Genomic DNA, 25,021 nt, shown 5'->3' with positions numbered 1-25,021 from the left:
TGTGTGACGACACTGGGGCTGAATGGGTTGCTTGGTGCTGGAAACAACCGACAGCTGATGCAATTAGGAGATTGACAGACTAGATGCAGGTATTATATGCAAAAAGCAACACTGCACTGACTGGGCAGACAGAGGAGAAGCTGAAGGAGGCACGACACACACAACTTTCCACTTGCTTGGCTGGAAGGATGATGCTTGCAATCCATTTCAATTTCATTCTGTTTTTTCATACTGGATTAGAAGGGGTGCACCGGTCCTGGAGGTACTGCAATACCAGGTCAATGCGTGGAGTGGACAGAGCAAGCTCTTTTTCCATCTCCCTGTTCGAAAAATCCATTTAATATATGGTCCCCAGATAGGGGACGTATCAGATATTAAACTGATAAGAACAGATACTACACTTGATCTTAGCCAAAAGGCCGAGAAGCGATAACCTGAAAAGGGTTCGCAGTACAGGCCGATGGTCCCCAATGCAGAGCACTAATGAAGGCAATAGACTACTGTCCCCAGCCCAATACACAGTCCGGGAGGCTTCTTTCTCTCACAAACCGGGGAAAACGTTCACGCGCGTCCTACGCACAGAAGTCACACCAGCATGCTTCTTTTCGTGTTTGCTATCTGCATAGCTCCGCCCACACGCGACTTTTGGACACGCCTTTTCTTCGCACGAAATTCCTGGTGCGGTGCCAAAGCACGCCAAGCAGAAAGCATGATAGGAATAGTAGTGAGTGAAAGGAAAAAAAAAAAAAAAAAAAAAAAAAAAAAGGATAACCATTGTTGATTGTGATGTCACGGCACCATTGTTGAGTGTTCCATCAGGGCCCTTGTGATGTCATCCAATAGCTGACCTTACTTGACCTCTTTGACCTCTTGACCTGACAAGGCTCTTGTGACACGCGCAGTGTTCCGTCCATTGAACAGACAAGGTAGGTCCAGCTGCATAGGAAGTGCTGGGCTACTTTTTAGCCACTAAGTAATCCAGTTCAAAAGATCCACAAGAGGGAGACACAGGCAAACTTTACTCATTTATTGAAGCACTGCAAAAGCTAAATGGTTACATCCAGCCAACTTGATACAAAAAAGGGTCAATTGCCTGCCAGAGACGACTCAGCAACCCTCCGAGGTGTGCACAACAGGCCCAAATCAAACGTGGAGGAGGGGAGGTCCAAACAATTCATTCAGGTGATAAGCCAATTAACCAATCATCAGTCTTAATTGGATCCAGGGTGTGTGTGACGACACTGGGGCTGAATGGGTTGCTTGGTGCTGGAAACAACCGACAGCTGATGCAATTAGGAGATTGACAGACTAGATGCAGGTATTATATGCAAAAAGCAACACTGCACTGACTGGGCAGACAGAGGAGAAGCTGAAGGAGGCACGACACACACAACTTTCCACTTGCTTGGCTGGAAGGATGATGCTTGCAATCCATTTCAATTTCATTCTGTTTTTTCATACTGGATTAGAAGGGGTGCACCGGTCCTGGAGGTACTGCAATACCAGGTCAATGCGTGGAGTGGACAGAGCAAGCTCTTTTTCCATCTCCCTGTTCGAAAAATCCATTTAATATATGGTCCCCAGATAGGGGACGTATCAGATATTAAACTGATAAGAACAGATACTACACTTGATCTTAGCCAAAAGGCCGAGAAGCGATAACCTGAAAAGGGTTCGCAGTACAGGCCGATGGTCCCCAATGCAGAGCACTAATGAAGGCAATAGACTACTGTCCCCAGCCCAATACACAGTCCGGGAGGCTTCTTTCTCTCACAAACCGGGGAAAACGTTCACGCGCGTCCTACGCACAGAAGTCACACCAGCATGCTTCTTTTCGTGTTTGCTATCTGCATAGCTCCGCCCACACGCGACTTTTGGACACGCCTTTTCTTCGCACGAAATTCCTGGTGCGGTGCCAAAGCACGCCAAGCAGAAAGCATGATAGGAATAGTAGTGAGTGAAAGGAAAAAAAAAAAAAAAAAAAAAAAAAAGGATAACCATTGTTGATTGTGATGTCACGGCACCATTGTTGAGTGTTCCATCAGGGCCCTTGTGATGTCATCCAATAGCTGACCTTACTTGACCTCTTTGACCTCTTGACCTGACAAGGCTCTTGTGACACGCGCAGTGTTCCGTCCATTGAACAGACAAGGTAGGTCCAGCTGCATAGGAAGTGCTGGGCTACTTTTTAGCCACTAAGTAATCCAGTTCAAAAGATCCACAAGAGGGAGACACAGGCAAACTTTACTCATTTATTGAAGCACTGCAAAAGCTAAATGGTTACATCCAGCCAACTTGATACAAAAAAGGGTCAATTGCCTGCCAGAGACGACTCAGCAACCCTCCGAGGTGTGCACAACAGGCCCAAATCAAACGTGGAGGAGGGGAGGTCCAAACAATTCATTCAGGTGATAAGCCAATTAACCAATCATCAGTCTTAATTGGATCCAGGGTGTGTGTGACGACACTGGGGCTGAATGGGTTGCTTGGTGCTGGAAACAACCGACAGCTGATGCAATTAGGAGATTGACAGACTAGATGCAGGTATTATATGCAAAAAGCAACACTGCACTGACTGGGCAGACAGAGGAGAAGCTGAAGGAGGCACGACACACACAACTTTCCACTTGCTTGGCTGGAAGGATGATGCTTGCAATCCATTTCAATTTCATTCTGTTTTTTCATACTGGATTAGAAGGGGTGCACCGGTCCTGGAGGTACTGCAATACCAGGTCAATGCGTGGAGTGGACAGAGCAAGCTCTTTTTCCATCTCCCTGTTCGAAAAATCCATTTAATATATGGTCCCCAGATAGGGGACGTATCAGATATTAAACTGATAAGAACAGATTTTTTTAAGTTGATATTTACCCCAAGGGGTAAAAATCGTTTATTAAAATTATAACAAAATTACATTAACATAAGAAATCATAAAACCGTTTTTACAGGCGACATGAAATTTACAGGTTTTATAAAATCATATAACTGAGGCCCACTCTCTTAAAAACCACTTGTGGCACATAAAAGGCATTCTTTTTTTATCAATTAAATAATAGCTATACATTCCATCTAAAATCATCTTTAAAACATTTTCTTCAGTAATCACATCATTTTTAAAAACTAAAATGTTCCGGGCCGACCATAGAGCTACTTTGACGCAATTCGTGATCTTCCATGCCATAGTCCTTTTGATTCTTGAAGGGCACTCCAGACACCCGTAAAAAACACCGTCCATGGATAAAGCTTTTAGTCCAGTAATCTTCTTCATCAAGGGGAACATTTTTATCCATATTTTTCGCGCGAAATAACAATACCACATCACGTGGAAAATGTCCTCCTCCTCTCTGCATGCTCCCCTTGGACACTCTGCGGTGCTTGACAATCCTCTTCGGTGCTGGAATGCCCGGCATGGAAGACACTCATGTACGCAGCTCCAGGCCAGGTCCTTCTGTGCGTTAAAAAGATAATTTTCATTAATATTTTTCCAGGTCTGTTTACATTTTTCTTCGTTAAAATTTTTAATAGGGGCCATCAGTTTATTATCATTAATATCCTTTAAAATCATTTTACTGTTTTTTAAAAACTCCACACTCTTTTGGCCAAGATTAAAATTATTCGTTATTTTCTCTAAAATCCTATAAGAGGCGGGTAAATTAAAAGAGTAGGGAGAATTTAAAATCACTTTAAACCACCCAAACTTCCTCATAAAATACCCAGTGCTATAACGAATAAAAAACGACCAATAATTATCCTTAAAAAGAGCGTTAAAACAGTAACTAAAATACTTAATTAAAAGAAACGTTTTAATATCTGTAAAATCTTTTCCACCTTTATTTTTAGGAAGCATTACCGTATCTCGCCGCAGCTTGTCCATCCTGGAACCCCAGAAGAAATTAAAACAGGCCTTGTTAATTTTTTTAAAAATACGGTCCGATGGAGGGAACACCATGCTGAGATATAATAAAATCGGTAAAACTATCATTTTGATAATTAAAACCTTTCCCTCCATCGTTAGCTTCCTTAGGTTCCACATGCATAATTTCTTATTGATTTTCTCTGTAACCGTGTCCCAATTCCTGAGGCCATCATTGGACTCGCTGAAGGTGACACCTAAAATCTTAATAGATTCAGACTCAGGAATGTTGATATCACTTAAAACCATCTCTCCGACATTTAAAATACTACTTTTGTTAAAATTTATTTTAAAACCGGAGGCGGAACAGAAATACTCGACTTGTTTAGTTGCTTTTTGAATTGCAGGGGTGTCCCTACAAATTATAGCGACATCATCCATGTACCCCACTACTTTAGCCTCTAGTCCCCCTCCGCCTGGCAGGGGGACTCCGCGTATCTGTTTATCCTTCCTTATTATGGTTAAAAGAGGCTCCAAGGCGCAAATAAAAAGTAGTGGGGACAAGGGACACCCCTGTTTCACACCAGATTTTAAAACAACATCCTGAGTCTTAAAACCATTGACTAAAATCTTGCTAGTGCATTGGTTATAAAACGCTCTCAAAGATAATACAAACCCCTCTGGTATACCCATTTTCTTTAAAACTTTAAAAAGGTAAAAATACGACACACGGTCGAAAGCCTTTTCAAAATCTAAAGATAAAATGGCAACTTTCCCGTTTCTTTCATTCGTAAAATCAATCACATCTTTTAAAAGGTTAATATTGTCCCAGATGCTCCTCCCGGGCACCCCGCAGACCTGGTTTTGGTGTATTATTTTGTGGATGACTTTCTTTAATCTATTTGCACATAGCTTTGCCATGATTTTGTAGTCACAGCAAAGCAATGTGATCGGTCTCCAATTTTTTATGTCTGTCTTGTCGCCTTTTTTGTATAAAAGGGAGACCTCACCTTTTTTCCAGGATCCCGGGAGGGCCTTAGACCTAAAAACATCTTTTAAAAGAGAAAATAAATCTTCTTTTAAAATGCCATAAAAGGTAATATAAAACTCAATGGGTATACCATCGGGGCCGGGCACCTTGTCCTTCTTAAAACTCTTGACCGTCTCTAAAACCTCTTGCTCGGTGATTTCCTGCAATAAAAATCTTTGAGAGTCAGCATCTAAAACATTTTCAATCCCCTTCAGCGAGTCCTTCATAAAATGTTTATCAACTTTTTTCTCGTTAAATAATTCAGAGTAAAATTCATGGACTTTTTTGAGAATACCATTTATATTTCTTACCCCCCCAAGCTCCTCAATCTGGGCACGTTTTTCTTGTATTTTTTTAAAAAAGTACCTGGAGCAGGTTTCGTTCTCCTCAAGATGTTGGATTTTAGAGCGAAACATTATTTCTTTACTTTTCTGCTCCAGGCACTGTGAAATCTCTTTTTTAATATCAAGAATTTCTTTTTTAACATCCATGCCCAGATCGCGGAGCTTGTACTGTGTCTGCAGGCGGGTATTTAGATCGTCATAAAATTTCTTTTTTTCTTGGGCCTTGAGTTTCCCCCTATTAATAAAAAAGGTCTTGATCTTCTTCTTCATACTTTCCCACCATTCTGTAATAGGTCTTCTGGGGTTCCTTACCCGCCTGCAGTACTTGTAAAACACAATAAAATCAGATAAAATTTTGGGGTCTTTTAAAAGGGAGACATTCAGTTTCCATGTTTTTTTCTTTTGGTGATTGCCACCCAACTGCACCTTAAAAGACAACAATTTATGATCTGAAAAAATATTGGTTAAAAGCTTGCAATTAAAAGGCAGTACTTGATTAGAGCAGAAAATAAAATCGATTCGGGACTTACAGGTAGCGTTGCCCCAGGTAACGCCGGCCTCTTCAGATAAATGGCTGTTACACTTTTTAAAAACGTCAGTGAGCTTGAAATCTATGACAATGTTTTTGAGCAGAGAGGAGGATCTGTCATAGTTCCTGCTCACTGCGTTGGAGAACCGGCGTTCACCCCTTAAAATGCAATTAAAATCTCCTGCTAAAATCAAAGGCTCTGAATCATTAATAAAAAGAGGTAAAATTTCAAGCATTTCTGCTCTCTCTTTTTTTTCAGTAAAACCATAAAAATTTAAAAACTGCCATCTAAAACCATCAATAAAAGCTTTGACCAATAAAATCCTCCCTGGTAAAATCTCGTTAATATGATCTATTAAGACATTTCCCTTAAATAAAATAGCTACACCCCCCGACTTGTTCTTGTTTGACCCGGACCAAACGGAAGGTCCGAGTCTCCAGTCATTTTTATATTTCCTATAATTCTGACTGTGGGGGATGCAGCACTCCTGTAAAAAAAACACCGAAGCTGATAAAATAGACAGATAGTTAAAAAGTGCAATTCGTCTTATTCTAGAATGCACGCTTCTGGTGTTCAGGGAAATGCCTTTTAAAATAGCCATAATAAAAGATTAAAAAGGGAGTTTGTTGTCTTACCTTGGCACAGTTCAGACAGCATCAGCAAGCTCAGAGAGTTCTCCGCCGCTTTCTTCGCCACCAAGCGCCCCAGATGTTATTGAACGCTCGGATACTGCAGGAGAGGAGCTACCATCGCTCAGCAGACCCCCCGCTCCCATCAGCATACACTCCATCGACATCTGCCACGCCGGGCTACTATATATGGCTTCAGGTCTCAGAGCCGCAGCGCCAACCCTCTCCCGTTCCGGGGCAGAGGGCCCACTGAGGACGGTTTCCGGCACCGTAGTGACCGTACCCTCAGTGTCACCACTCGGGTGAGAGGAAGGACCTGGTTGGCTGCCTCCGGGATCCGCCACTGGTCCCCCAGATGGCATCCCCCCTTGGCTTCCCGCCACCGGTGTTAGGTCCCTCCTCTTTTTGGACGCCGCGGCTCCACCCGGATCTTCTGGAGTGTGCCCAGGGACCGAGTGCGGGCCAGGCGGATCAGCATCATTCGATCCACCCCCAGTCTCCATCTCTGGAGGGGGCTTACTCGTCCGCTGATCACTGGACTTTCTCTTGTTTCGCTTTTCCTTCGGCTCCCCAGGCTGGGGGGGTCCGCTCGTGGTATCCATGCGCTCCTGCTCCTCTCCTTGGGGCTGTGGTTTGGTTTGCTCTTGTTTCCCAGGTTCCGCCTGCCTCTCTGGCTGCTTCTGCTGCCCTGGCTGTGCCTCGGATTTTCTAAAAGGGCAATCTCGTGAGAGGTGACCTGTACGAGTACATGCATAACATCTTTTGCCCGCTGCGCACTCTCGGGTGTCATGCTCAGTGCTGCCGCAGTTCTTGCATGTACTCATACAGTCATTATTATAATGCCCATACTTCTTACAAAGCCTGCAGTAAGGTGGCATATTGGAAAAAAACATGTCACCTACCATGTCCCCCAGTTTAAAACGTGCTGGGGGTAAGATGAGACCTCCTGGATGATTGGGATCACGGTTACCAATAACTTTAAAAAGCCACTTTGACGTCCAGATCCCGGCGGTGTTTAAAATTTTCGTGACTGAAACGATTTTCTTAAAATATTGAGATAAAAATGCAGTAATAACATTAAGGTTAGCGAATGGCGAATACATTTTTATAACAACAGTAAAAGTTTCGTCGATTTCATGCTCATAAATTTTAAGACCTCGTATTCTCTCATCATTTATGCATTGTGGAACCTTCGCTAAAAAACTTTTAAAAATACCGTTTTGGGTAAAAGTCACATCGTAGACACGCCTCTTCGGGTAGTCCTGTATGGCCAAGATCTCTTGCCTCTGTACGCCAAACACGCCATACAGGACTTTCTCTACCAAATAAAGCAAATTATATTTGTCTTTTTTACCCTCAGTGACGTATAAACGGACGGTATCTTTGATTTTAGCGTAATCCGGGATCTGGTGCTCGTCATCTTCTTCTTTTCTTGGTATATTTTCCTTCAATTTTTCTGTTCCGCCTCGGGATCCATCTTTCTTGGTTTCCTCCTTCCTTCCGTCATCCTTTGAATTTTTCCGTGAAGCTCCGCCATTCTTTTTCTTTCCCACGGTAGTGAATCCTTCGTTATCGATTCCTCCGGCTCCTCCGGTTCCTCCGACTCCTCTGACTCCTCCAACTCCTCCGACTCCTCCGACTCCTCCTCCTCCATCGACCTCGTCACCTCCTCCTCCCGGGTCGTCTGCCATAGATGTTACCAGGCGCTTGTCTCTAAGGACAAAATGAAAAATGCTCCCCTGCGAGTCCTGGGACTCACAGAGGTTCGGGGGATCGCAACTCGACGTCCCCGGGACTAAGCCTCTCTCCCAATAGCAGCAGGGGGGTGAAGTCCAGGCTATAAACCTGAACGATCCCCCCAGGCCGAGAGAGAGGGTACCCGGGTCCTACCTTCTGACGCAGAAACAAGTGCAGCACCGAAGATACTACACTTGATCTTAGCCAAAAGGCCGAGAAGCGATAACCTGAAAAGGGTTCGCAGTACAGGCCGATGGTCCCCAATGCAGAGCACTAATGAAGGCAATAGACTACTGTCCCCAGCCCAATACACAGTCCGGGAGGCTTCTTTCTCTCACAAACCGGGGAAAACGTTCACGCGCGTCCTACGCACAGAAGTCACACCAGCATGCTTCTTTTCGTGTTTGCTATCTGCATAGCTCCGCCCACACGCGACTTTTGGACACGCCTTTTCTTCGCACGAAATTCCTGGTGCGGTGCCAAAGCACGCCAAGCAGAAAGCATGATAGGAATAGTAGTGAGTGAAAGGAAAAAAAAAAAAAAAAAAAAAAAAAGGATAACCATTGTTGATTGTGATGTCACGGCACCATTGTTGAGTGTTCCATCAGGGCCCTTGTGATGTCATCCAATAGCTGACCTTACTTGACCTCTTTGACCTCTTGACCTGACAAGGCTCTTGTGACACGCGCAGTGTTCCGTCCATTGAACAGACAAGGTAGGTCCAGCTGCATAGGAAGTGCTGGGCTACTTTTTAGCCACTAAGTAATCCAGTTCAAAAGATCCACAAGAGGGAGACACAGGCAAACTTTACTCATTTATTGAAGCACTGCAAAAGCTAAATGGTTACATCCAGCCAACTTGATACAAAAAAGGGTCAATTGCCTGCCAGAGACGACTCAGCAACCCTCCGAGGTGTGCACAACAGGCCCAAATCAAACGTGGAGGAGGGGAGGTCCAAACAATTCATTCAGGTGATAAGCCAATTAACCAATCATCAGTCTTAATTGGATCCAGGGTGTGTGTGACGACACTGGGGCTGAATGGGTTGCTTGGTGCTGGAAACAACCGACAGCTGATGCAATTAGGAGATTGACAGACTAGATGCAGGTATTATATGCAAAAAGCAACACTGCACTGACTGGGCAGACAGAGGAGAAGCTGAAGGAGGCACGACACACACAACTTTCCACTTGCTTGGCTGGAAGGATGATGCTTGCAATCCATTTCAATTTCATTCTGTTTTTTCATACTGGATTAGAAGGGGTGCACCGGTCCTGGAGGTACTGCAATACCAGGTCAATGCGTGGAGTGGACAGAGCAAGCTCTTTTTCCATCTCCCTGTTCGAAAAATCCATTTAATATATGGTCCCCAGATAGGGGACGTATCAGATATTAAACTGATAAGAACAGATACTACACTTGATCTTAGCCAAAAGGCCGAGAAGCGATAACCTGAAAAGGGTTCGCAGTACAGGCCGATGGTCCCCAATGCAGAGCACTAATGAAGGCAATAGACTACTGTCCCCAGCCCAATACACAGTCCGGGAGGCTTCTTTCTCTCACAAACCGGGGAAAACGTTCACGCGCGTCCTACGCACAGAAGTCACACCAGCATGCTTCTTTTCGTGTTTGCTATCTGCATAGCTCCGCCCACACGCGACTTTTGGACACGCCTTTTCTTCGCACGAAATTCCTGGTGCGGTGCCAAAGCACGCCAAGCAGAAAGCATGATAGGAATAGTAGTGAGTGAAAGGAAAAAAAAAAAAAAAAAAAAAAAAAAGGATAACCATTGTTGATTGTGATGTCACGGCACCATTGTTGAGTGTTCCATCAGGGCCCTTGTGATGTCATCCAATAGCTGACCTTACTTGACCTCTTTGACCTCTTGACCTGACAAGGCTCTTGTGACACGCGCAGTGTTCCGTCCATTGAACAGACAAGGTAGGTCCAGCTGCATAGGAAGTGCTGGGCTACTTTTTAGCCACTAAGTAATCCAGTTCAAAAGATCCACAAGAGGGAGACACAGGCAAACTTTACTCATTTATTGAAGCACTGCAAAAGCTAAATGGTTACATCCAGCCAACTTGATACAAAAAAGGGTCAATTGCCTGCCAGAGACGACTCAGCAACCCTCCGAGGTGTGCACAACAGGCCCAAATCAAACGTGGAGGAGGGGAGGTCCAAACAATTCATTCAGGTGATAAGCCAATTAACCAATCATCAGTCTTAATTGGATCCAGGGTGTGTGTGACGACACTGGGGCTGAATGGGTTGCTTGGTGCTGGAAACAACCGACAGCTGATGCAATTAGGAGATTGACAGACTAGATGCAGGTATTATATGCAAAAAGCAACACTGCACTGACTGGGCAGACAGAGGAGAAGCTGAAGGAGGCACGACACACACAACTTTCCACTTGCTTGGCTGGAAGGATGATGCTTGCAATCCATTTCAATTTCATTCTGTTTTTTCATACTGGATTAGAAGGGGTGCACCGGTCCTGGAGGTACTGCAATACCAGGTCAATGCGTGGAGTGGACAGAGCAAGCTCTTTTTCCATCTCCCTGTTCGAAAAATCCATTTAATATATGGTCCCCAGATAGGGGACGTATCAGATATTAAACTGATAAGAACAGATACTACACTTGATCTTAGCCAAAAGGCCGAGAAGCGATAACCTGAAAAGGGTTCGCAGTACAGGCCGATGGTCCCCAATGCAGAGCACTAATGAAGGCAATAGACTACTGTCCCCAGCCCAATACACAGTCCGGGAGGCTTCTTTCTCTCACAAACCGGGGAAAACGTTCACGCGCGTCCTACGCACAGAAGTCACACCAGCATGCTTCTTTTCGTGTTTGCTATCTGCATAGCTCCGCCCACACGCGACTTTTGGACACGCCTTTTCTTCGCACGAAATTCCTGGTGCGGTGCCAAAGCACGCCAAGCAGAAAGCATGATAGGAATAGTAGTGAGTGAAAGGAAAAAAAAAAAAAAAAAAAAAAAAAAGGATAACCATTGTTGATTGTGATGTCACGGCACCATTGTTGAGTGTTCCATCAGGGCCCTTGTGATGTCATCCAATAGCTGACCTTACTTGACCTCTTTGACCTCTTGACCTGACAAGGCTCTTGTGACACGCGCAGTGTTCCGTCCATTGAACAGACAAGGTAGGTCCAGCTGCATAGGAAGTGCTGGGCTACTTTTTAGCCACTAAGTAATCCAGTTCAAAAGATCCACAAGAGGGAGACACAGGCAAACTTTACTCATTTATTGAAGCACTGCAAAAGCTAAATGGTTACATCCAGCCAACTTGATACAAAAAAGGGTCAATTGCCTGCCAGAGACGACTCAGCAACCCTCCGAGGTGTGCACAACAGGCCCAAATCAAACGTGGAGGAGGGGAGGTCCAAACAATTCATTCAGGTGATAAGCCAATTAACCAATCATCAGTCTTAATTGGATCCAGGGTGTGTGTGACGACACTGGGGCTGAATGGGTTGCTTGGTGCTGGAAACAACCGACAGCTGATGCAATTAGGAGATTGACAGACTAGATGCAGGTATTATATGCAAAAAGCAACACTGCACTGACTGGGCAGACAGAGGAGAAGCTGAAGGAGGCACGACACACACAACTTTCCACTTGCTTGGCTGGAAGGATGATGCTTGCAATCCATTTCAATTTCATTCTGTTTTTTCATACTGGATTAGAAGGGGTGCACCGGTCCTGGAGGTACTGCAATACCAGGTCAATGCGTGGAGTGGACAGAGCAAGCTCTTTTTCCATCTCCCTGTTCGAAAAATCCATTTAATATATGGTCCCCAGATAGGGGACGTATCAGATATTAAACTGATAAGAACAGATACTACACTTGATCTTAGCCAAAAGGCCGAGAAGCGATAACCTGAAAAGGGTTCGCAGTACAGGCCGATGGTCCCCAATGCAGAGCACTAATGAAGGCAATAGACTACTGTCCCCAGCCCAATACACAGTCCGGGAGGCTTCTTTCTCTCACAAACCGGGGAAAACGTTCACGCGCGTCCTACGCACAGAAGTCACACCAGCATGCTTCTTTTCGTGTTTGCTATCTGCATAGCTCCGCCCACACGCGACTTTTGGACACGCCTTTTCTTCGCACGAAATTCCTGGTGCGGTGCCAAAGCACGCCAAGCAGAAAGCATGATAGGAATAGTAGTGAGTGAAAGGAAAAAAAAAAAAAAAAAAAAAAAAAGGATAACCATTGTTGATTGTGATGTCACGGCACCATTGTTGAGTGTTCCATCAGGGCCCTTGTGATGTCATCCAATAGCTGACCTTACTTGACCTCTTTGACCTCTTGACCTGACAAGGCTCTTGTGACACGCGCAGTGTTCCGTCCATTGAACAGACAAGGTAGGTCCAGCTGCATAGGAAGTGCTGGGCTACTTTTTAGCCACTAAGTAATCCAGTTCAAAAGATCCACAAGAGGGAGACACAGGCAAACTTTACTCATTTATTGAAGCACTGCAAAAGCTAAATGGTTACATCCAGCCAACTTGATACAAAAAAGGGTCAATTGCCTGCCAGAGACGACTCAGCAACCCTCCGAGGTGTGCACAACAGGCCCAAATCAAACGTGGAGGAGGGGAGGTCCAAACAATTCATTCAGGTGATAAGCCAATTAACCAATCATCAGTCTTAATTGGATCCAGGGTGTGTGTGACGACACTGGGGCTGAATGGGTTGCTTGGTGCTGGAAACAACCGACAGCTGATGCAATTAGGAGATTGACAGACTAGATGCAGGTATTATATGCAAAAAGCAACACTGCACTGACTGGGCAGACAGAGGAGAAGCTGAAGGAGGCACGACACACACAACTTTCCACTTGCTTGGCTGGAAGGATGATGCTTGCAATCCATTTCAATTTCATTCTGTTTTTTCATACTGGATTAGAAGGGGTGCACCGGTCCTGGAGGTACTGCAATACCAGGTCAATGCGTGGAGTGGACAGAGCAAGCTCTTTTTCCATCTCCCTGTTCGAAAAATCCATTTAATATATGGTCCCCAGATAGGGGACGTATCAGATATTAAACTGATAAGAACAGATACTACACTTGATCTTAGCCAAAAGGCCGAGAAGCGATAACCTGAAAAGGGTTCGCAGTACAGGCCGATGGTCCCCAATGCAGAGCACTAATGAAGGCAATAGACTACTGTCCCCAGCCCAATACACAGTCCGGGAGGCTTCTTTCTCTCACAAACCGGGGAAAACGTTCACGCGCGTCCTACGCACAGAAGTCACACCAGCATGCTTCTTTTCGTGTTTGCTATCTGCATAGCTCCGCCCACACGCGACTTTTGGACACGCCTTTTCTTCGCACGAAATTCCTGGTGCGGTGCCAAAGCACGCCAAGCAGAAAGCATGATAGGAATAGTAGTGAGTGAAAGGAAAAAAAAAAAAAAAAAAAAAAAAAGGATAACCATTGTTGATTGTGATGTCACGGCACCATTGTTGAGTGTTCCATCAGGGCCCTTGTGATGTCATCCAATAGCTGACCTTACTTGACCTCTTTGACCTCTTGACCTGACAAGGCTCTTGTGACACGCGCAGTGTTCCGTCCATTGAACAGACAAGGTAGGTCCAGCTGCATAGGAAGTGCTGGGCTACTTTTTAGCCACTAAGTAATCCAGTTCAAAAGATCCACAAGAGGGAGACACAGGCAAACTTTACTCATTTATTGAAGCACTGCAAAAGCTAAATGGTTACATCCAGCCAACTTGATACAAAAAAGGGTCAATTGCCTGCCAGAGACGACTCAGCAACCCTCCGAGGTGTGCACAACAGGCCCAAATCAAACGTGGAGGAGGGGAGGTCCAAACAATTCATTCAGGTGATAAGCCAATTAACCAATCATCAGTCTTAATTGGATCCAGGGTGTGTGTGACGACACTGGGGCTGAATGGGTTGCTTGGTGCTGGAAACAACCGACAGCTGATGCAATTAGGAGATTGACAGACTAGATGCAGGTATTATATGCAAAAAGCAACACTGCACTGACTGGGCAGACAGAGGAGAAGCTGAAGGAGGCACGACACACACAACTTTCCACTTGCTTGGCTGGAAGGATGATGCTTGCAATCCATTTCAATTTCATTCTGTTTTTTCATACTGGATTAGAAGGGGTGCACCGGTCCTGGAGGTACTGCAATACCAGGTCAATGCGTGGAGTGGACAGAGCAAGCTCTTTTTCCATCTCCCTGTTCGAAAAATCCATTTAATATATGGTCCCCAGATAGGGGACGTATCAGATATTAAACTGATAAGAACAGATACTACACTTGATCTTAGCCAAAAGGCCGAGAAGCGATAACCTGAAAAGGGTTCGCAGTACAGGCCGATGGTCCCCAATGCAGAGCACTAATGAAGGCAATAGACTACTGTCCCCAGCCCAATACACAGTCCGGGAGGCTTCTTTCTCTCACAAACCGGGGAAAACGTTCACGCGCGTCCTACGCACAGAAGTCACACCAGCATGCTTCTTTTCGTGTTTGCTATCTGCATAGCTCCGCCCACACGCGACTTTTGGACACGCCTTTTCTTCGCACGAAATTCCTGGTGCGGTGCCAAAGCACGCCAAGCAGAAAGCATGATAGGAATAGTAGTGAGTGAAAGGAAAAAAAAAAAAAAAAAAAAAAAAAGGATAACCATTGTTGATTGTGATGTCACGGCACCATTGTTGAGTGTTCCATCAGGGCCCTTGTGATGTCATCCAATAGCTGACCTTACTTGACCTCTTTGACCTCTTGACCTGACAAGGCTCTTGTGACACGCGCAGTGTTCCGTCCATTGAACAGACAAGGTAGGTCCAGCTGCATAGGAAGTGCTGGGCTACTTTTTAGCCACTAAGTAATCCAGTTCAAAAGATCCACAAGAGGGAGACACAGGCAAACTTTACTCATTTATTGAAGCACTGCAAAAGCTAAATGGTTACATCCAGCCAACTTGATACAAAAAAGGGTCAATTGCCTGCCAGAGACGACTCAGCAACCCTCCGAGGTGTGCACAACAGGCCCAAATCAAACGTGGAGGAGGGGAGGTCCAAACAATTCATTCAGGTGATAAGCCAATTAACCAATCATCAGTCTTAATTGGATCCAGGGTGTGTGTGACGACACTGGGGCTGAATGGGTTGCTTGGTGCTGGAAACAACCGACAGCTGATGCAATTAGGAGATTGACAGACTAGATGCAGGTATTATATGCAAAAAGCAACACTGCACTGACTGGGCAGACAGAGGAGAAGCTGAAGGAGGCACGACACACACAACTTTCCACTTGCTTGGCTGGAAGGATGATGCTTGCAATCCATTTCAATTTCATTCTGTTTTTTCATACTGGATTAGAAGGGGTGCACCGGTCCTGGAGGTACTGCAATACCAGGTCAATGCGTGGAGTGGACAGAGCAAGCTCTTTTTCCATCTCCCTGTTCGAAAAATCCATTTAATATATGGTCCCCAGATAGGGGACGTATCAGATATTAAACTGATAAGAACAGATTTTTTTTTTTTAGTTGATGCGTCAGAAGACGCGGCATAATTGTACTAGACACTTTTTATGCCCCACGCCTCATCATCCATACCAACTTTCTTTTTTAATTTTTATTTATATTTCTTATTTTCTAAAAAAATAATATTAACAAACATGACAAACATATAACAACAAAAGAAACACAAATTTTCCCATTCTTTTCAGCCTGGTCTTAGACCCCCCTTCCAGGCATAATATGCCATTAACCTTAACACATTCCTATGCAAAATCATATCTGCACTTATATTTTCTGGTACTCCCCCTTGATGACACTGAGGGACCTTATAATACTCAAAAAACTTGACTCTTTGTTCTCCTAATAGCTTCCTTACTTTACTAAACAAGCATCCCAGATCAATGCCTGTTTTTGTAAGTTCTTCTATTTCTTTTCCTACTTCTCCACTCCCGGTTTCGTATTGAAACCCAGTTTTCCCTTTCTCTTCTTTTCTCCCTTCTTTTTCCTCTTTTTCTCCTTTTCTCACTTCTTTCCTCACTTCTTTTTTCTCTCTCACCTCTATTTTCTTTTCTTCTCTCTCACTTTCCTTCACCACTCTCCTAATACCACCTTGGCTTTCCTCTTTTCTCTGTTTACTCTCTTCTCTTCTCTTTCTTTTTGTTTCTTCTCCTTTCCTCTTTGGACAGGACAAGTAAACATGACCGTTTTCACCGCATAAATTACATTTCTTTTCTTTTTTGCAATTCGCTGCTAAGTGACCAAACTCCTCACATCTCAAACACCACTGGTTAGTACAAGTATCTTTTTCATGACCGTATCTTTTACAATTTTTACAGAATTCCTGCATTCCGTTAAAGAAAAGGTCACCGTTTACACTCCCAAGTTTAAATCTACTTGGTGGAAACACAACTTCTCCTTCAGAACTCTCTTTAAATTTTACAAAAAATTTCCACTTTGTGGACCAGATCCCATACTTATTGTAGATTTTACCACTACAATCAACTTTGTCACAAAACCTCAGTAAGAAAGTCACAATGTCTTCTTCAGCCACGTATGGGCTGTACATTCTCACAGTCAAAACTCTCTCCCTTCTGGGAAAGTGCAATATCACCTTGACTCCATTCATAACCGGACTCAATCTGAAATGTTCCAGTCTTTTTGCCACAACTGCACATATATCTTCTGTAGCGAAGATGACATCAAACATCCCACGCCTTGGGAATTCAAGCATGGATAATATCATGTCTTTCCGTACCTCTATAAGGCCAAACAGAATTTCTTCCACCAAAAATACGAGTCCTTTCTCCTTCTTCTTGGTATCCAATAACAGGAACCGAACGCCATTCTTGAGCCTTTCAAATGACGGAACTTCGTCCAACACAGGATCCTGGATCTCCATTTCCGGCGATTCTTCCATCCAGCAAGCGAAGACCACGTTCCAGGGACTGGTAGCGCCCTACCACCGAAGTAGCAGGCAGGTGATCGCTCCTCGTTGCCCAGGGACTAAGCCGCTCCCCAATAGCAGCAAGGAGGCAGGACCGAACTTTTCAGCGCGGCCCCAACCTCCAAGGCAGAGGAGACGGGTACCCCAGGCACCTTCTGACTAAGACCGATGTATCCCTACACTTGATCTTAGCCAAAAGGCCGAGAAGCGATAACCTGAAAAGGGTTCGCAGTACAGGCCGATGGTCCCCAATGCAGAGCACTAATGAAGGCAATAGACTACTGTCCCCAGCCCAATACACAGTCCGGGAGGCTTCTTTCTCTCACAAACCGGGGAAAACGTTCACGCGCGTCCTACGCACAGAAGTCACACCAGCATGCTTCTTTTCGTGTTTGCTATCTGCATAGCTCCGCCCACACGCGACTTTTGGACACGCCTTTTCTTCGCACGAAATTCCTGGTGCGGTGCCAAAGCACGCCAAGCAGAAAGCATGATAGGAATAGTAGTGAGTGAAAGGAAAAAAAAAAAAAAAAAAAAAAAGGATAACCATTGTTGATTGTGATGTCACGGCACCATTGTTGAGTGTTCCATCAGGGCCCTTGTGATGTCATCCAATAGCTGACCTTACTTGACCTCTTTGACCTCTTGACCTGACAAGGCTCTTGTGACACGCGCAGTGTTCCGTCCATTGAACAGACAAGGTAGGTCCAGCTGCATAGGAAGTGCTGGGCTACTTTTTAGCCACTAAGTAATCCAGTTCAAAAGATCCACAAGAGGGAGACACAGGCAAACTTTACTCATTTATTGAAGCACTGCAAAAGCTAAATGGTTACATCCAGCCAACTTGATACAAAAAAGGGTCAATTGCCTGCCAGAGACGACTCAGCAACCCTCCGAGGTGTGCACAACAGGCCCAAATCAAACGTGGAGGAGGGGAGGTCCAAACAATTCATTCAGGTGATAAGCCAATTAACCAATCATCAGTCTTAATTGGATCCAGGGTGTGTGTGACGACACTGGGGCTGAATGGGTTGCTTGGTGCTGGAAACAACCGACAGCTGATGCAATTAGGAGATTGACAGACTAGATGCAGGTATTATATGCAAAAAGCAACACTGCACTGACTGGGCAGACAGAGGAGAAGCTGAAGGAGGCACGACGCACACAACTTTCCACTTGCTTGGCTGGAAGGATGATGCTTGCAATCCATTTCAATTTCATTCTGTTTTTTCATACTGGATTAGAAGGGGTGCACCGGTCCTGGAGGTACTGCAATACCAGGTCAATGCGTGGAGTGGACAGAGCAAGCTCTTTTTCCATCTCCCTGTTCGAAAAATCCATTTAATATATGGTCCCCAGATAGGGGACGTATCAGATATTAAACTGATAAGAACAGATACTACACTTGATCTTAGCCAAAAGGCCGAGAAGCGATAACCTGAAAAGGGTTCGCAGTACAGGCCGATGGTCCCCAATGCAGAGCACTAATGAAGGCAATAGACTACTGTCCCCAGCCCAATACACAGTCCGGGAGGCTTCTTTCTCTCACAAACCGGGGAAAACGTTCACGCGCGTCCTACGCACAGAAGTCACACCAGCATGCTTCTTTTCGTGTTTGCTATCTGCATAGCTCCGCCCACACGCGACTTTTGGACACGCCTTTTCTTCGCACGAAATTCCTGGTGCGGTGCCAAAGCACGCCAAGCAGAAAGCATGATAGGAATAGTAGTGAGTGAAAGGAAAAAAAAAAAAAAAAAAAAAAAAAGGATAACCATTGTTGATTGTGATGTCACGGCACCATTGTTGAGTGTTCCATCAGGGCCCTTGTGATGTCATCCAATAGCTGACCTTACTTGACCTCTTTGACCTCTTGACCTGACAAGGCTCTTGTGACACGCGCAGTGTTCCGTCCATTGAACAGACAAGGTAGGTCCAGCTGCATAGGAAGTGCTGGGCTACTTTTTAGCCACTAAGTAATCCAGTTCAAAAGATCCACAAGAGGGAGACACAGGCAAACTTTACTCATTTATTGAAGCACTGCAAAAGCTAAATGGTTACATCCAGCCAACTTGATACAAAAAAGGGTCAATTGCCTGCCAGAGACGACTCAGCAACCCTCCGAGGTGTGCACAACAGGCCCAAATCAAACGTGGAGGAGGGGAGGTCCAAACAATTCATTCAGGTGATAAGCCAATTAACCAATCATCAGTCTTAATTGGATCCAGGGTGTGTGTGACGACACTGGGGCTGAATGGGTTGCTTGGTGCTGGAAACAACCGACAGCTGATGCAATTAGGAGATTGACAGACTAGATGCAGGTATTATATGCAAAAAGCAACACTGCACTGACTGGGCAGACAGAGGAGAAGCTGAAGGAGGCACGACACACACAACTTTCCACTTGCTTGGCTGGAAGGATGATGCTTGCAATCCATTTCAATTTCATTCTGTTTTTTCATACTGGATTAGAAGGGGTGCACCGGTCCTGGAGGTACTGCAATACCAGGTCAATGCGTGGAGTGGACAGAGCAAGCTCTTTTTCCATCTCCCTGTTCGAAAAATCCATTTAATATATGGTCCCCAGATAGGGGACGTATCAGATATTAAACTGATAAGAACAGATACTACACTTGATCTTAGCCAAAAGGCCGAGAAGCGATAACCTGAAAAGGGTTCGCAGTACAGGCCGATGGTCCCCAATGCAGAGCACTAATGAAGGCAATAGACTACTGTCCCCAGCCCAATACACAGTCCGGGAGGCTTCTTTCTCTCACAAACCGGGGAAAACGTTCACGCGCGTCCTACGCACAGAAGTCACACCAGCATGCTTCTTTTCGTGTTTGCTATCTGCATAGCTCCGCCCACACGCGACTTTTGGACACGCCTTTTCTTCGCACGAAATTCCTGGTGCGGTGCCAAAGCACGCCAAGCAGAAAGCATGATAGGAATAGTAGTGAGTGAAAGGAAAAAAAAAAAAAAAAAAAAAAAAAGGATAACCATTGTTGATTGTGATGTCACGGCACCATTGTTGAGTGTTCCATCAGGGCCCTTGTGATGTCATCCAATAGCTGACCTTACTTGACCTCTTTGACCTCTTGACCTGACAAGGCTCTTGTGACACGCGCAGTGTTCCGTCCATTGAACAGACAAGGTAGGTCCAGCTGCATAGGAAGTGCTGGGCTACTTTTTAGCCACTAAGTAATCCAGTTCAAAAGATCCACAAGAGGGAGACACAGGCAAACTTTACTCATTTATTGAAGCACTGCAAAAGCTAAATGGTTACATCCAGCCAACTTGATACAAAAAAGGGTCAATTGCCTGCCAGAGACGACTCAGCAACCCTCCGAGGTGTGCACAACAGGCCCAAATCAAACGTGGAGGAGGGGAGGTCCAAACAATTCATTCAGGTGATAAGCCAATTAACCAATCATCAGTCTTAATTGGATCCAGGGTGTGTGTGACGACACTGGGGCTGAATGGGTTGCTTGGTGCTGGAAACAACCGACAGCTGATGCAATTAGGAGATTGACAGACTAGATGCAGGTATTATATGCAAAAAGCAACACTGCACTGACTGGGCAGACAGAGGAGAAGCTGAAGGAGGCACGACACACACAACTTTCCACTTGCTTGGCTGGAAGGATGATGCTTGCAATCCATTTCAATTTCATTCTGTTTTTTCATACTGGATTAGAAGGGGTGCACCGGTCCTGGAGGTACTGCAATACCAGGTCAATGCGTGGAGTGGACAGAGCAAGCTCTTTTTCCATCTCCCTGTTCGAAAAATCCATTTAATATATGGTCCCCAGATAGGGGACGTATCAGATATTAAACTGATAAGAACAGATACTACACTTGATCTTAGCCAAAAGGCCGAGAAGCGATAACCTGAAAAGGGTTCGCAGTACAGGCCGATGGTCCCCAATGCAGAGCACTAATGAAGGCAATAGACTACTGTCCCCAGCCCAATACACAGTCCGGGAGGCTTCTTTCTCTCACAAACCGGGGAAAACGTTCACGCGCGTCCTACGCACAGAAGTCACACCAGCATGCTTCTTTTCGTGTTTGCTATCTGCATAGCTCCGCCCACACGCGACTTTTGGACACGCCTTTTCTTCGCACGAAATTCCTGGTGCGGTGCCAAAGCACGCCAAGCAGAAAGCATGATAGGAATAGTAGTGAGTGAAAGGAAAAAAAAAAAAAAAAAAAAAAAAAAAAGGATAACCATTGTTGATTGTGATGTCACGGCACCATTGTTGAGTGTTCCATCAGGGCCCTTGTGATGTCATCCAATAGCTGACCTTACTTGACCTCTTTGACCTCTTGACCTGACAAGGCTCTTGTGACACGCGCAGTGTTCCGTCCATTGAACAGACAAGGTAGGTCCAGCTGCATAGGAAGTGCTGGGCTACTTTTTAGCCACTAAGTAATCCAGTTCAAAAGATCCACAAGAGGGAGACACAGGCAAACTTTACTCATTTATTGAAGCACTGCAAAAGCTAAATGGTTACATCCAGCCAACTTGATACAAAAAAGGGTCAATTGCCTGCCAGAGACGACTCAGCAACCCTCCGAGGTGTGCACAACAGGCCCAAATCAAACGTGGAGGAGGGGAGGTCCAAACAATTCATTCAGGTGATAAGCCAATTAACCAATCATCAGTCTTAATTGGATCCAGGGTGTGTGTGACGACACTGGGGCTGAATGGGTTGCTTGGTGCTGGAAACAACCGACAGCTGATGCAATTAGGAGATTGACAGACTAGATGCAGGTATTATATGCAAAAAGCAACACTGCACTGACTGGGCAGACAGAGGAGAAGCTGAAGGAGGCACGACACACACAACTTTCCACTTGCTTGGCTGGAAGGATGATGCTTGCAATCCATTTCAATTTCATTCTGTTTTTTCATACTGGATTAGAAGGGGTGCACCGGTCCTGGAGGTACTGCAATACCAGGTCAATGCGTGGAGTGGACAGAGCAAGCTCTTTTTCCATCTCCCTGTTCGAAAAATCCATTTAATATATGGTCCCCAGATAGGGGACGTATCAGATATTAAACTGATAAGAACAGATACTACACTTGATCTTAGCCAAAAGGCCGAGAAGCGATAACCTGAAAAGGGTTCGCAGTACAGGCCGATGGTCCCCAATGCAGAGCACTAATGAAGGCAATAGACTACTGTCCCCAGCCCAATACACAGTCCGGGAGGCTTCTTTCTCTCACAAACCGGGGAAAACGTTCACGCGCGTCCTACGCACAGAAGTCACACCAGCATGCTTCTTTTCGTGTTTGCTATCTGCATAGCTCCGCCCACACGCGACTTTTGGACACGCCTTTTCTTCGCACGAAATTCCTGGTGCGGTGCCAAAGCACGCCAAGCAGAAAGCATGATAGGAATAGTAGTGAGTGAAAGGAAAAAAAAAAAAAAAAAAAAAAAAAAAGGATAACCATTGTTGATTGTGATGTCACGGCACCATTGTTGAGTGTTCCATCAGGGCCCTTGTGATGTCATCCAATAGCTGACCTTACTTGACCTCTTTGACCTCTTGACCTGACAAGGCTCTTGTGACACGCGCAGTGTTCCGTCCATTGAACAGACAAGGTAGGTCCAGCTGCATAGGAAGTGCTGGGCTACTTTTTAGCCACTAAGTAATCCAGTTCAAAAGATCCACAAGAGGGAGACACAGGCAAACTTTACTCATTTATTGAAGCACTGCAAAAGCTAAATGGTTACATCCAGCCAACTTGATACAAAAAAGGGTCAATTGCCTGCCAGAGACGACTCAGCAACCCTCCGAGGTGTGCACAACAGGCCCAAATCAAACGTGGAGGAGGGGAGGTCCAAACAATTCATTCAGGTGATAAGCCAATTAACCAATCATCAGTCTTAATTGGATCCAGGGTGTGTGTGACGACACTGGGGCTGAATGGGTTGCTTGGTGCTGGAAACAACCGACAGCTGATGCAATTAGGAGATTGACAGACTAGATGCAGGTATTATATGCAAAAAGCAACACTGCACTGACTGGGCAGACAGAGGAGAAGCTGAAGGAGGCACGACACACACAACTTTCCACTTGCTTGGCTGGAAGGATGATGCTTGCAATCCATTTCAATTTCATTCTGTTTTTTCATACTGGATTAGAAGGGGTGCACCGGTCCTGGAGGTACTGCAATACCAGGTCAATGCGTGGAGTGGACAGAGCAAGCTCTTTTTCCATCTCCCTGTTCGAAAAATCCATTTAATATATGGTCCCCAGATAGGGGACGTATCAGATATTAAACTGATAAGAACAGATACTACACTTGATCTTAGCCAAAAGGCCGAGAAGCGATAACCTGAAAAGGGTTCGCAGTACAGGCCGATGGTCCCCAATGCAGAGCACTAATGAAGGCAATAGACTACTGTCCCCAGCCCAATACACAGTCCGGGAGGCTTCTTTCTCTCACAAACCGGGGAAAACGTTCACGCGCGTCCTACGCACAGAAGTCACACCAGCATGCTTCTTTTCGTGTTTGCTATCTGCATAGCTCCGCCCACACGCGACTTTTGGACACGCCTTTTCTTCGCACGAAATTCCTGGTGCGGTGCCAAAGCACGCCAAGCAGAAAGCATGATAGGAATAGTAGTGAGTGAAAGGAAAAAAAAAAAAAAAAAAAAAAAAGGATAACCATTGTTGATTGTGATGTCACGGCACCATTGTTGAGTGTTCCATCAGGGCCCTTGTGATGTCATCCAATAGCTGACCTTACTTGACCTCTTTGACCTCTTGACCTGACAAGGCTCTTGTGACACGCGCAGTGTTCCGTCCATTGAACAGACAAGGTAGGTCCAGCTGCATAGGAAGTGCTGGGCTACTTTTTAGCCACTAAGTAATCCAGTTCAAAAGATCCACAAGAGGGAGACACAGGCAAACTTTACTCATTTATTGAAGCACTGCAAAAGCTAAATGGTTACATCCAGCCAACTTGATACAAAAAAGGGTCAATTGCCTGCCAGAGACGACTCAGCAACCCTCCGAGGTGTGCACAACAGGCCCAAATCAAACGTGGAGGAGGGGAGGTCCAAACAATTCATTCAGGTGATAAGCCAATTAACCAATCATCAGTCTTAATTGGATCCAGGGTGTGTGTGACGACACTGGGGCTGAATGGGTTGCTTGGTGCTGGAAACAACCGACAGCTGATGCAATTAGGAGATTGACAGACTAGATGCAGGTATTATATGCAAAAAGCAACACTGCACTGACTGGGCAGACAGAGGAGAAGCTGAAGGAGGCACGACACACACAACTTTCCACTTGCTTGGCTGGAAGGATGATGCTTGCAATCCATTTCAATTTCATTCTGTTTTTTCATACTGGATTAGAAGGGGTGCACCGGTCCTGGAGGTACTGCAATACCAGGTCAATGCGTGGAGTGGACAGAGCAAGCTCTTTTTCCATCTCCCTGTTCGAAAAATCCATTTAATATATGGTCCCCAGATAGGGGACGTATCAGATATTAAACTGATAAGAACAGATACTACACTTGATCTTAGCCAAAAGGCCGAGAAGCGATAACCTGAAAAGGGTTCGCAGTACAGGCCGATGGTCCCCAATGCAGAGCACTAATGAAGGCAATAGACTACTGTCCCCAGCCCAATACACAGTCCGGGAGGCTTCTTTCTCTCACAAACCGGGGAAAACGTTCACGCGCGTCCTACGCACAGAAGTCACACCAGCATGCTTCTTTTCGTGTTTGCTATCTGCATAGCTCCGCCCACACGCGACTTTTGGACACGCCTTTTCTTCGCACGAAATTCCTGGTGCGGTGCCAAAGCACGCCAAGCAGAAAGCATGATAGGAATAGTAGTGAGTGAAAGGAAAAAAAAAAAAAAAAAAAAAAAAGGATAACCATTGTTGATTGTGATGTCACGGCACCATTG

At 45.3% G+C, this 25,021-nt stretch overlaps 15 non-coding genes and 1 pseudogene across 15 annotated transcripts; all 16 read right to left on the bottom strand.

Annotated features, from left to right (window-relative positions):
* Nucleotides 1-240: 240 nt before the first annotated feature.
* Nucleotides 241-431, bottom strand: LOC120982934. Its single transcript, XR_005775014.1, has one exon. It is a non-coding gene; the product is annotated as a U2 spliceosomal RNA (small nuclear RNA).
* A 1,038-nt stretch (nt 432-1,469) lies between these two features.
* On the bottom strand, nt 1,470-1,660 carry LOC120982933. The gene has a single exon (XR_005775013.1). It is a non-coding gene; the product is annotated as a U2 spliceosomal RNA (small nuclear RNA).
* A 1,035-nt stretch (nt 1,661-2,695) lies between these two features.
* On the bottom strand, nt 2,696-2,889 carry LOC120982891. Its single transcript, XR_005774983.1, has one exon. It is a non-coding gene; the product is annotated as a U2 spliceosomal RNA (small nuclear RNA).
* Nucleotides 2,890-8,254: 5,365 nt separating this feature from the next.
* On the bottom strand, nt 8,255-8,345 carry LOC120982908 (annotated as a pseudogene).
* A 1,034-nt stretch (nt 8,346-9,379) lies between these two features.
* On the bottom strand, nt 9,380-9,570 carry LOC120982932. Its single transcript, XR_005775012.1, has one exon. It is a non-coding gene; the product is annotated as a U2 spliceosomal RNA (small nuclear RNA).
* A 1,035-nt stretch (nt 9,571-10,605) lies between these two features.
* LOC120982929 lies at nt 10,606-10,796 on the bottom strand. Its single transcript, XR_005775010.1, has one exon. It is a non-coding gene; the product is annotated as a U2 spliceosomal RNA (small nuclear RNA).
* A 1,035-nt stretch (nt 10,797-11,831) lies between these two features.
* On the bottom strand, nt 11,832-12,022 carry LOC120982928. The gene has a single exon (XR_005775009.1). It is a non-coding gene; the product is annotated as a U2 spliceosomal RNA (small nuclear RNA).
* Nucleotides 12,023-13,056: 1,034 nt separating this feature from the next.
* On the bottom strand, nt 13,057-13,247 carry LOC120982927. The gene has a single exon (XR_005775008.1). It is a non-coding gene; the product is annotated as a U2 spliceosomal RNA (small nuclear RNA).
* A 1,034-nt stretch (nt 13,248-14,281) lies between these two features.
* Nucleotides 14,282-14,472, bottom strand: LOC120982926. Its single transcript, XR_005775007.1, has one exon. It is a non-coding gene; the product is annotated as a U2 spliceosomal RNA (small nuclear RNA).
* A 1,034-nt stretch (nt 14,473-15,506) lies between these two features.
* Nucleotides 15,507-15,703, bottom strand: LOC120982898. Its single transcript, XR_005774990.1, has one exon. It is a non-coding gene; the product is annotated as a U2 spliceosomal RNA (small nuclear RNA).
* A 2,631-nt stretch (nt 15,704-18,334) lies between these two features.
* Nucleotides 18,335-18,525, bottom strand: LOC120982925. The gene has a single exon (XR_005775006.1). It is a non-coding gene; the product is annotated as a U2 spliceosomal RNA (small nuclear RNA).
* A 1,034-nt stretch (nt 18,526-19,559) lies between these two features.
* On the bottom strand, nt 19,560-19,750 carry LOC120982924. The gene has a single exon (XR_005775005.1). It is a non-coding gene; the product is annotated as a U2 spliceosomal RNA (small nuclear RNA).
* Nucleotides 19,751-20,784: 1,034 nt separating this feature from the next.
* On the bottom strand, nt 20,785-20,975 carry LOC120982923. The gene has a single exon (XR_005775004.1). It is a non-coding gene; the product is annotated as a U2 spliceosomal RNA (small nuclear RNA).
* Nucleotides 20,976-22,012: 1,037 nt separating this feature from the next.
* On the bottom strand, nt 22,013-22,203 carry LOC120982922. The gene has a single exon (XR_005775003.1). It is a non-coding gene; the product is annotated as a U2 spliceosomal RNA (small nuclear RNA).
* A 1,036-nt stretch (nt 22,204-23,239) lies between these two features.
* LOC120982921 lies at nt 23,240-23,430 on the bottom strand. Its single transcript, XR_005775002.1, has one exon. It is a non-coding gene; the product is annotated as a U2 spliceosomal RNA (small nuclear RNA).
* Nucleotides 23,431-24,463: 1,033 nt separating this feature from the next.
* LOC120982920 lies at nt 24,464-24,654 on the bottom strand. The gene has a single exon (XR_005775001.1). It is a non-coding gene; the product is annotated as a U2 spliceosomal RNA (small nuclear RNA).
* Between the last annotated feature and the right edge of the window lie 367 nt (nt 24,655-25,021).

The sequence above is a fragment of the Bufo bufo genome (genome assembly GCF_905171765.1).
Source record: "Bufo bufo chromosome 6 unlocalized genomic scaffold, aBufBuf1.1 SUPER_6_unloc_3, whole genome shotgun sequence".
Lineage (NCBI taxonomy): Eukaryota > Metazoa > Chordata > Amphibia > Anura > Bufonidae > Bufo > Bufo bufo.
Note: the sequence above shows the minus strand (reverse complement) of the source record. Positions and strands in the feature narration are given on the sequence as shown.